The sequence below is a fragment of the Furipterus horrens genome, unplaced genomic scaffold (genome assembly GCF_987537825.1).
Source record: "Furipterus horrens unplaced genomic scaffold, mFurHor1.1.pri manual_scaffold_6, whole genome shotgun sequence".
Taxonomy (NCBI): Eukaryota; Metazoa; Chordata; class Mammalia; order Chiroptera; family Furipteridae; genus Furipterus; species Furipterus horrens.
The window spans coordinates 10,359,800-10,371,588 of record NW_028327176.1 but is presented as its reverse complement, the minus strand read 5'-3'; the positions used below and the strand labels follow the sequence as shown (position 1 = coordinate 10,371,588).

General features: G+C 50.1%; 1 pseudogene; it reads right to left on the bottom strand.

Annotated features, from left to right (window-relative positions):
• Positions 1-1,112: 1,112 nt before the first annotated feature.
• LOC150005660 (b(0,+)-type amino acid transporter 1-like) lies at positions 1,113-9,235 on the bottom strand (annotated as a pseudogene).
• Between the last annotated feature and the right edge of the window lie 2,554 nt (positions 9,236-11,789).

Sequence of the window (11,789 nt, the reverse complement as noted above, 5' to 3'; positions counted from 1 at the left end):
CTGAGCTCCAGATACACAAACTCACCTGCTTATCTGCACAGGAAGATCCCACAGCATTTCCAACCAAACACAGTAAAATGCCTCCCTTTCCTCCAGACCTGCTCCTGCCCCCCACTTCTCTATGTCCATGAACTTCAACACATTCACCAAGTCACCCAGGCTCAAACCCTGAGAGCCAGGGCTGGCATCGCCCCTCGCCTGCAGCCAGGAAGACCAGGCCCCGCCTCCCTTGCTGTGAGCCTCAGATCCATCCACGCCCCTCAGGCCTGCTGCCCCCACCCCAGGTCCCCTGGGTAGCTGCTCTGGTCCTCGGTCCTTGACCACAAGGCGCCAGAGTCATGCTCCAGAGCGCCTCTGTCCTCTCCTCTCCTCTCCAGAGCTGCAGCTGAACTCAAGCCTCAAGTCCTCCCTTGGGGGGCCCCCCATTATCTGAGCCCAGTGGCCCTCACTTGATGCCCCCATCCTCCCTGGCCCACCCAGTCAGGCCCCACCACACTCCAGAACAGCCGGCAAGGGGGCCGTCCCCAGTGTGGGAGCGTGAGGCTGGGTGGCCTGACTTTAGAGCGGACTGGTTGCCCATAGAGACGGGGTGGAATCTCTCCCTGTGTGAGGCTCACACTCAGAGGCCACTCCTGGGCCTCTGATGATTAACAGTCGTGAGTGGCGCCAGGCTCTGTCCCTCACAAGCCCCCAAGGCCTGTGGGGCCCGCCTGGGCCCAGTGAGAAGGGAGAGTGAGGCCAGTGCTCTTCTCTGTCTAGTGGCCCTTCCCACCCTGTTCTTGTCTCACCTTCTGAGTGTTTCTCTGCCTGTGCATCTTTGACCAGATCACCCAGCACTGGCAATATCCTGGTCTAATCGTCTCTAGTGGGAAACTAGCTCTAAAGATGCTGTTTACTCTCCCATTCAGCATGGCAGAAGGAGCAGTTCTCAGGAAGACGCAGGGGAGAGGAGGGGGACACTGAGCTGGGTGACTAGCCCAGAACTCCAGAACAGCTGTGTCACGCACTTGAGGAGCGTGTTAGAATTATGCATAGCCAACTACAGAGAAGCTGGCCAGGCCCCTTGCATGAGGACTGGGCCGTCTGCAGCAAGGAGGGCGGAGCAGACCTGTCTAGCCCTTCAGCTGACATTTTGCAGGGCATAGACCAATGTCTAGGAGCAGCTGGAGAGGCAAGGTGGCCATTTGAAAACACTCGGCCTGGCACTGACAGGAAATAGAGCAGGAAGCCACTGAGCAGGAACAGGAAGATGTAGAGGAGCTCCGTCTGGGGATGGCTGCTGATAAGTGCCAGCACCAGGTAGAGGGAAGCAAGGAGCATGATGGCAGGGATGATGGTGGGGCCCTGCAATGGGCAGAGACCTGGATGGTGAAGACGTGCACGGGAGGTGGTATATGACCCCTGGGCTGGCCGTCCTACCTGCTTCCTGTTGCGTTCACCTGCCACCAGCTCCTCCCTGCCATGATCACCATACCTTGCCTGGCCAGAGGAGCCTCCTGTTGGGCTACAGGGGATCCTTCAGGGAGCAGACACTTTGAGACCAGCCTGATCCCCTCTGAGCTCTGTGGATCCAGCTGTGTGTGGGCCTCCTCCTGCATTTGTCTCCCGTTGTTCCCCCGTGGGGTCTGCCAGAGGAGAAATGAGTCCCCAGCAAGCAGAGTCGATGCCTTGTGCTGCAGGCGTCCCTCACGCCCCAGGAAATACAGATTTCTCTGCCAGAGATGACAGTGGCCAACCCTCACATTCTTCTTCTGTGTCTTGAAAGAGGCTGTGGTCCGATGACCAGCCTCATGCAATAGCCTAGGGTTGAAAAACCCCAATGACTGCCCCGAAGTCTACCCTGTAAGGGTGGGAAGAGTCTCCTTCTTTATCCGCAAATAGAGGAGATGGCTGATGCTAGATCCATAGATGACAAAGGCAAGGAAGCTGAAAGGCAAACGTGATTTGCTCACTACCAGGACCTACCACAAGCTGGCCTACTGGGTGCAAACGTGGCGCAGAGATACAAGCTCATCCAGGGCCTGGCAGCCACCTCCAGCTCCTCTGATGCATGCAGACAAGGACAGAAGGCGAGACGGGGACAGTGAGGACAAGGATGCACCGGAGGGCCAACATTGACCCATTCCCGCCGCCTCCACCTTCAGGCACAGAGGGGCACCGCACAGAGCAGTCACCACGTGGCTCCTAATCAAGCCTCTGACCGCCTCTGGCTGAATATGGGATAACTTTCAAAGGGAGGGAGGAGTGTCTGTGTTTCCCCAAAAAAGAGAGTCTGATGGAATCTCAAGGAAACCTGTGTTCTTATCAGGGACCACACCCTCATAGCTGATCCCCCCAGTGTAGAGCTGGTGATGGGTGGTCACTGAGCACCCAATCTGCTGACTTCCGCTTTCCCAGAGTGGGTCATTGAGTGGCTGATAGGCCTGATGAAAACCCCATCTAACTTGGAGGCAGCGTCCAGACCAGGCCACCTCTGGAGGTGGTCGAGACCGCAGATGTTGGGGCCTAGCTGAGATGAAATGAACTCCTAGTGTTCTCACACTGTGCTGGGACATGCTCAGCCACGCTCCCCCATCTCAGGCTGAAGACCCCCTGCGGTCGCCATGGATTGGATTTTATTCTCACTGCAGAATGATTTTGTTCCTTCTCACAGGCAAAGACAGGAAAAACTGTGTCTGTTACTTCATGTTCTGAAGAAAGTCACATCGAGCACTGTGTAGCCTGTTCCAGAAGATTCATTATACTTATGACAACAGAAGAGACATGCGATGCTAGAAAAATGACTGAGAACTCCCTTTGCACCCAGACTCTCTGCTGGCCTGTCGGTGTAAGGATCTGCCCACTAAACCAGCTTCATATGAGGCTATAAAATTACAACTGGGTAGCACAGCAGCCCATCATCTCTGCCCCAGAGAAGGTGCTCCAGGGGGTCAGGTCACCTCCCCACTTGGATACAATCACTGATTGTGCTTGGCTGTGGGTCTGCCCTGAGTTCAACAGACATATGTCAGACTCCAGAACACAGACCAGATGCCAAAGGAAAAATCACACCAGAGCCAAGGGCTACGGTATTGGGAATAAATCCTGAATACCCTTTAACGTTACCTTAGTGACAGAGTAAAAAAAAAAAAAGAAAGAAGTGACAAAGACAACACAAGCCTTTAACTCATCTGCCTCTTGGTGAAACATTTGTCTCATTAAATTTCTGTAAACAGAGCAAGAGAGGAGGGAGCCACATTTAACTTTGGAAACATAACTAGAGGAGAATGGCTGAAGTGTGTGCGCAAATACAGGGCCCCTGGGCCTGGACTTCTGGAAGTGTGTGTGTGCACACGCACAGGGGACTTCCAGAAGTGTGCATGTATATATTTATGCATATATGCATATGTACACATATGTGAGTATGTACATATAGGGGCCACAAGATACTGAGCCTGGGAGGACAGTCTCGCTTGCCTCGAGGAGTTCATGATGGTGCTGAAGTCTCCTGGGATGAGCAGGGCCAAAGCCAGTGCTGGGGTGAACACCAGGGCCGGAACTGGTGTGAGGTGATGCACGTGAACCATGGACAGAAGTCGGGGCTGGGGGGCCAAGTCAGGTGTCAGGCTGCCCCCAGGGGAGCCACAGTGGACGTCTGCCCCAGGAAGCTGCCAGTCCTCTTCCCCTGCCAAACCCACTCTGGACACCAGTGTGCCCAACCTAAGGGTCCCTAGTTCCCAGGTCTGTGTCTCACCTGGGGTGACCAGGCTCAGAGTACACATTAAAGGGGCCAACCAAGACCCAAATAGCTTGCGGGGTGGGGCTGCAGCCTAGAGACTGAAGAAGATGCCAAGCCAGGTCTTCTGACTTTGTACTGCTCACCCCCAGGACAGGAAGAGGGACAGAGGCGGGGTGGGGGAGACACAGAGAAGGACGGAGGAGAGCGCAGGACGGGTATGGCTGGAGCATGGGGAGGGATAACGGGCTATTATGATAGACTTCTATTTCTCAGCAAACAGTCTCCATCCCCCCACCTCTGGGAGAGAAATCGAGTTTCCTATCCATGGACATTGGGCTTGGCCAATGAACTGCGAGCAGGAGTAACACAGCAGAGGCTCTACACACACTCATGTGCTTTGGCTTGGTCTCTTGAGCCCCTGCCAATGGCTATGGCAAAACATGCCCCCAGGACTCACAGTCGGAATGAGAAGATCCAGACACAAGCCCAGCCTGAGCCGAGCCATGGCTGACCCACTGACTCATGGCCACGTGGACTGCTTGTTATAAGACCCTGAGATGTGAGGGTTGCCTATTCTTTTGCATGGTTACAGCAAAAGCTAAGAGTGGCAGAGAGTGGCCCAGGGTGGGGAGTGGCCCGCAGGATACATTTTGGCTCTGCTCCTGCTGTGCCTCTGTGCCTCCTGCTGCCCCCACACCACTGCCGTGCATAAACGTCCCCATCACCCACACCCTCCACAGTCTGAGCCAACATGGTGATCACCCAAAACCTGAAATAAAGGGATTGGATGGAGTTCGGATCAGATGCATGGAAGGCTCGATTCCCATTCTCAGAAGGAGAGAGGGCTGCGTCTTAGAGGGGAAGCCTTGCTTCATGCTAAATGCTAGGCTTCCAGCAGGAGAAAGCTTAGCCTGCAGTCCTACCCAGTGCCCCGTCCGCAGCCCCCACCACCTTGCCAGCCCAAGCTCCCATCTCTCACCACAGGGCCCTCTCTTGCGGCCATATAGCACACATGGCTTCCTCTGAAGAATGTCACATTGGCAGAGCCAAGTGTCAAGAGTGCACCAGCGAGGCTCAGGCCCCCAGAACCTGGTTCCTAGGACGACAGAGGGATCGAGGGAGGGAGCTCCATCAGCAACGTGGAAGACTGCCACAAGGGCCCCCAGGAAACCAAGCAAGCCAGCTGCTGGAGCAAGTTTCAGTTCACACGGGGCACTCTCTCCTTCCCCATCCTGATCATCCGCCCAGAGGCCTAGGAACATGTCACATGCTCACTCACCCCCAGCTCATAGCCATAGCATCAGAGGAAAGGACTTCATTGAGTGACAACACTAGCAGGTAACTGATGTTGACCAGGAGGTGCAAGCCTGTGACCAGGGGCATGGCAATCATCAGCACCCACCCCAGGTTCTGCTGTTGAGTCAGAGAGCAGAGGCCATGTACTAGCCAGTGAGGTCCTTCTTGGGCCCCTTAGCACAGCACTGAGCTCATCCTGGCAGGACACATGTCCCTCCTCCATGAGCTCAGAGACCCTCAGCATGGACACACAAACAGGCAGATGTGCTGGGAGGTGGGGAGGGGCACGAACCAGTCAGAGCAGTGGAGGTACAGAGGGGCTAACAAGGGTGGGGAGGGGAGAGGAGCCATTGCCAAAGCTTCCAGAATGAGCAGGTCCTTACACTGGGGCCTCCTTGAAGAATGGAAGATATTCAGGCAGGTGAAAAGGCGAGGGATTTCCTACCAAAGTTCTCATCCAAAATCACGTTGTTACTATCAGGCAAGCCTAAGGCTCCGAGGCAAACAAAGATGCTGTGATCAAGCTTGATGTCCCAGGGTATTAGAGATCACCTCCTGGAAGCTGAGGGCAAGGACCAGACCTCCCCACGCGCAGGGTTTAATTCTTCACCACACAGATGCGGGGGCACCTGTGGCTGAGGAACGCTATGAGAACATAAAGATTGTTCTTAATACCTCATCTTGTCAAGCGGTGTGTCTAAAGACAAGGACCCTAAATGCCAAGTTAAGGAGCTTGGAAGGAAGAAGGGGACAAATGGAAGTAAAGCGGGGAAGGGCTCACCTCAAGGGTTTCCTGGGTGGGGAGAACTGGAGACTTTGAGGTTCTGTGGGCTTCACTTAGCCACTCCAGCAGCCCTTCCATGTTCTGACACAGCATGGCCTTCAGTTCCAGGGTCAGGCCTGCCTGTGAGGATTGAGACCCTCCAAAGCAGGGTCCCCCCTTATGATATCCCTGGGCTGCCACCCTAGGTAATAGGAGTGGCAGAGGTGAACTGTTAGAGGCTCAGAAGAATGGATGCACAGCAGGAAGAAATTTGGCATCCAGGGACCAGACAGCTGTGACTTACATCACTGTGCTTTGCTTAGATCCTCAGGGCCTCAATTTCCCATCAGTAAAAGGGGGCCAGTGATTCTCCCACCAAAGTGTTCATGAGGATAAACCAAAAGTCCTTACCTGCCACCATCCTATGGAGATGAATGAAGTTATGTTCACATCAAAACTCACATTTCCCGCTCTTGCCCTGTTGATCATGCATGATCTCCAGACCCCTGCGGACCGTGCCCTAGTATGTTAGGGAATCTGTGGGAAACAGCTCACCTGCACTCAAAACCAGCCTACCGGCCTCAGTCTATATGGGGCATCCACTTTGTTCTCCCTCCTCCTTCCACTCTCCCTGCCAGCGCCTGATATCAAGGGACGACAATTCTTTCTGTCAAGAAACACACAGTAAATATTTTAGGTTTCTCGGGGTATACAGCCCTTATTTCAGTTTCTCAGCTCTACCATTGCTGGGAGAAAAGGGCCATAGACTATCTGTCAATGAATGCGTGTGGCTATGTTCCAGCAAAACTCTACTTATGGACAATGGAAGTTTAATTTTATATAATTTTCCCATGTCGCACAGTATTTTTATTTTGATTTCTAAACCTCTTTAAAATACTAAAACCATTCTTAGCAGACAGGCCATTAGGAAAGAAAAACAGGCAGAAGGCCAGATTTGTCCCACAGGCTGTCACTTGCGGTCCCTGTCCTATACCCATGACACTCTATTGAGGGCACCTCATCCCTGTGAAAATGCCAGGAGCACCTCATAACCTGGTGCCATAGACACCTCATAATCAAAGTATCAAAAGTCAAAGACAGCCTGGCTGGTGTGGCTCAGTGGATTGAGCGCTGGCCTGCAAACTGAAGGGTCACTTGTTCGATTCCCAGTCAGGGCACATGCTTGGGTTGCAGGCCAGGTCTCCAGTTGGGGGCTTGCAAGAAGCAACCCATCAACGTTTCTCTCCCTTTCTTTCTCCCTCCTTCCCCTCTTTCTGAAAGTAAAGTAAATAAATAAAATTGTTAAAAAGGAAAAAAAAATGTCAAAGACAGTGAAAGAATCTTGAAAGCAGCAAGAGAGGAGTAATCCATCTTGTTCTTCTACAAGATTAACAACCAATTTCTCATCAGAAATCAGAGAGGCCAGAAGGCAGTGAGATGACATATAAAAGAGCTGGGGGTAAAATGTCAGCCAAGAATTCAATATGCAGCAAAACTATCCTTCAAAAGAAAAAAAAAAAGGAAATCAAGACGTTCCCAGTTAAGCAAAAGCTGAGATAGTTCACTGCTAGCAGACCTGTCCTTCAGGAAGTGCTAAAGGAAGCCTTTCAGGCTGAAATGAAAGGACACTAAACAGTGACTCAACTTCACATGAACAAATAAAGAACACTGGTAAATGTAGCAACATAAGTAACTATCAAAGACAATATTAACGTATTTTTTGCTTTTACCTCCTCTTTTTTTCTATATAATTTAGAAGATGACCCCAAATGGTGCTGGGACACTGAATATCAACATGAAAAAGACTAAATTTGGACTTCTATCTCACACCACATACAATAATTAACTCAGCATGGCTCAAAGATCTAAGTGTAAGAGTTAAAGCTATAAACCTCTTAGAAGGAAGCATAGCTGTAAATTTTTATGAACTTTGAAATATGCCCCCCAAAGCACAAGTGACAAAAGAAAGAGCTAAGTTGGACTTCATCAAAATTTAAAACTTTTATGCAGCAGAGGACGCTATCAAGAAAGTGAAAGACAACACACAGAATTAGAGAAAATATTCACAAATCTTATGTCTGATAAGAGTCTAGTACTCAGAGTATATGCACTCTTCTGAGTCAACAACAAAAAGACAAGCAATCCAATTTTAAAGAGGGCAAAGGATTTGAATACACATTTCTCCAAAGAAGATAGTCAAATGGCCATCAAGCACATGGAAAGATGTCCCACATCATTAGTCATTAGGGAAGTGCAAATCAAAACCACAACAAGATCCCTCCCCCCACCCATTAGGATGGCTGTCTTTGAAAAACAGAAAATAAGAAACGTTGGTGAAGGTGTGGAGAAATTTAAACCCTCATACATTGTAGTTAGGAATGTAAAACGGTGTAGCCACTGTAGAAAGAGTTTGCAGTTCTTCAAACATTTAAACATAAACTTACCATATGACCCAGCAACTTCGTTCCCAGGCATAAACCCACAAGGATTTTAAAAAACATATGTTCACCCAAAACCTTACACAAAATGTTTCATAGCAGCAAATAGCCGAAGGTAAAAACCCAAATGTCCATCAACTGATGAACAAAATGTGGGGTATTCATCCAGTGGAATATTATAAATATTAACCTTAAAAAGAACTGCATGGATGATTCTTGAAAGCATTATGCTAAGTGAAAGAAGCCAGACACAGAAGGAAACCTGTTGTGTGATTGCATTTAAATCAAATATGTAGAATAGGTCAATCAGAGAGACAGAAAGTGGATTAGTGGGGAGTGAGTGCTTAATGAGAATCAGTTTCTTTGGGGGACAAAGAAAATACTCTGGAACTAGCTAGTACTAATGAATGCACAATATTATGAATATACAAAAAAAACTTCGAAATGTACCTTTAAAATAATTTAAATGGTTAATGTTATGGGAATTTTATCTCAATTTTTTATTTAAAATGATTGGCTACAGGGCTTTAGAAGAGATCTGTGCAAGTGAAGGGTCCCAAAGCCTGAGTTCTGGTACCTTTAAGGGAAATCTGTCTCTGCATCCTCAGCACCAAGGTAGCAAGAAGTCCAGTCTTTCCCTGTGGTTGTCCCTCCACTATCCCCAAGGCCACAGGCACTGCAATGGTGCTTACCCGGGTCTGCGAGCCAGACTTCCCATCTATCAGCTGCTCTGCTGGGAGAGCAGACAGGCAGACATGCCGCTTTAGGCTGGATCCCGCGACTCCTAGCTTCTGGGGAGCCCCATCTGCTGGCGCTGGCTCACTTCACTGCGTAAAGAACACCAAGCACCCAAAAAATACTGTGCTGTGGATGCGGGAGAGACAGTTTATAAATGCAGACTTTCTATCTAAGACTAGCTAAATATAACCCTATCCCCAGTGAGGCACAAATGTACCCCCTACTGAAGCTCCTGAAGGCACAGTGCTGGCAGGCCCTGCAGATGAGCTGACCCAGCACCATCCTGCTGCACGGTGACAACACTACCATCCCGCTGCACGGTGACAACACCGAAGCACAAAGTAAGGCAGCGTGGGGGCCAGGCCAGAGAGCCAGCTGCTGACTCCCGCCATGCTGGGCGGTGACTCCACTCCCAACAGAGCAGGTCAAGAGCAAAGTATCCACGTGAGATTGCCCTTCCAGAGATTTCCGCCTCTTCTGAGCTTCTGTACCTTCTCTGGCCCTTACCACCTCCTCTTTCATTTTCTAATTCCTTGCTTCCTTCTGTTAGCTTTCTCTCTCCCCAGGGGAGCTCCTGGAAGATGGAAACCATTCCAGTTCGCTGCCACCTTTTTTACAGTGGAGCTCAGCAAGGGTGACCAGACAATGTTTTCTGGAGGGGTGAGAGAATGGGTGAGCAAGGGAGAGAGTGAGTGAACAGATGAATGAGTAAGCAAATAAGTAAATAGATTAGAAATAAATGAATAAGTGAGTACAAGTGTTAATAAGAAAATACGTGAATAAATTACCTTCCCCTTAATCTCTAAATCCAGAGAATCCAGTGTATAACATATACTTGGAAAAGAACCAGCTTCAGAAAAAAAATAACATTTTGGAGTCAGTGTTCTGGAGACAAGTGGACATGCAGAGAGATCAATGTTCTATAAAACCTCATCTGTACCCCCTGATCTGAACAACCGTAGAGGAAGGCAACCCCATGGGAAAAAAAACTGCAGATTGCCCCTCTAGACCAGAACATTCTGCCTACCAGGTGTGGCAGGTCACAAATTCACAAGCTGTTCTTTAACTGTGTCAAGGAAATGTAGCTTCTTTATTTTCTTTATTTGAGATAACCCCATGCTTCTGGGTGGAAAAACTTAAATTTGCTTGTTATTGGTATCTCCAGTTTTTCTAGACAAAACAATATGTTTAAATAATTCAGTCTCTTCAGGTGAACACCAAACTTCCTCTCTAGTCTGCTCCTCTGTGTACAAAGTGGGGTCTCAGGTGACTGCACAGCCATGGGGCAAAGGGCCTTAGAAGTGTGATAAAGAATGCGTTCTGCCCCTGAGCCCTCTGCCCTCCTCACAACGCCCTTTGTCTACTTGGACACTGGTGTCATGCAGACACTCCTCACCTTGGTCTACAGCTGGTACATTTTTAGCCCGTTCTGGCTCTGGGAGGTGTTAATGGTTCTACTCCGACTGATTCACTTCCGCAGTGTAGAACCTGCGGAAGCTCAGCCATATTTTCCACCTGGCCCAAAGCTTAGGCTAGCCATCTCTCAGTCACCCTGGGTACCCCAGATTGCCTCCCCGCAATGGCCACCCACTGAGTTTCCAAGCACGTCCTGCTATGAAGCATGCAAGAACATCTAGGTCTTTTCCGTTCCACATGGGGACCTGGAGGCACTAACTCAGGTCCTGCTTCTAAACGCTGTACCACATGGACATTTGCAGGGTCTGTCCCCATCTGTCAAGGTCACCCTGATCACCGGTCTCTTCCCACAGTTGCAAACAGGGAGTAAGGTAGAAAGCCCCTCTGCTTTTGGTTTTCCCCTTAATCTATTTGTCTATACAACACTCCTACCGGATGTGGGGCAGGAAGAGGAAATCCAGACACACCTGTCTGATCTCTCGTTTCTCCTGTCTCTCTGTCATTCTTCCTACATCCCACTGAGCCCGAGAAGTGAGCTATCTACCTCCAGTCTGGGTGAAATCCATTGCACGACACGTCTCCCTTCTTGCCTGGGGAAGGGGGGCCCAGGGGCGGCCATAGACTGAACTGAAACCTGACTTCTGTATGGGAGAAGCTCTGGGGCACGTTCATCAGGTTTTACCTTTGAAATGAGAGCAGAGGAGAGCCGAAAAGTAGAGGTTACCAAAGACGTTGCTTTAAAATCCCCGAATGCTTCCCTCATCCCCCCACACTCTAGGAGCATCTCAACAGGCCAGGGCTCCCTATTTTGGGCAACCCTGGGAGGATATGGCATTGAGTCAGATGAAAGATAATGACTGGAATAAATAATAGCATTTCTTCTGTTTTGGTAAATTTAAGGAAAGAGGAAAAACTGAAGTGAAACAAACAAAAAGTGAATGTAAGGAAACCAGATGTCCACAAAACCTCTGGACCTGATTCTCCGTCAGGGTCTTCATGACAGTCTCTAAAAGGAGGCCATGGGGATGAGAGAGACACCAGGCTGGAACTGCCCCACGACTGCGGGCACAGGACAGAGCTGCAAGCCACCTGGAGCTCTGTTCCTGGCCTTCCCAGGCTACAGCCAGGGCCATTCTTTAATGGTCCTTCTTAGGACTACCCAGGCCTCACCTCTTGCTGGGTTTCCATCTCCCTTCAAAAGGAATAGGAGCCATAGAGCCAGCTCAGCAGAAGCAGGTGAAATGGGCTAGTTCTACAGAACGATGTGGCTGAGCTCAGGGAAGGAATCCCAGTACCAAGAGGTCTGCAGGACACTGGTCGGGGCAGTGACTTGCTACTGAAATCCCTGCCCTCCTAGGCCTGGCTCTTCAAACCTCCCCTTGACCAGAGCTGCTCTCTGGGCCCAAAGGAGCGGAGGCGG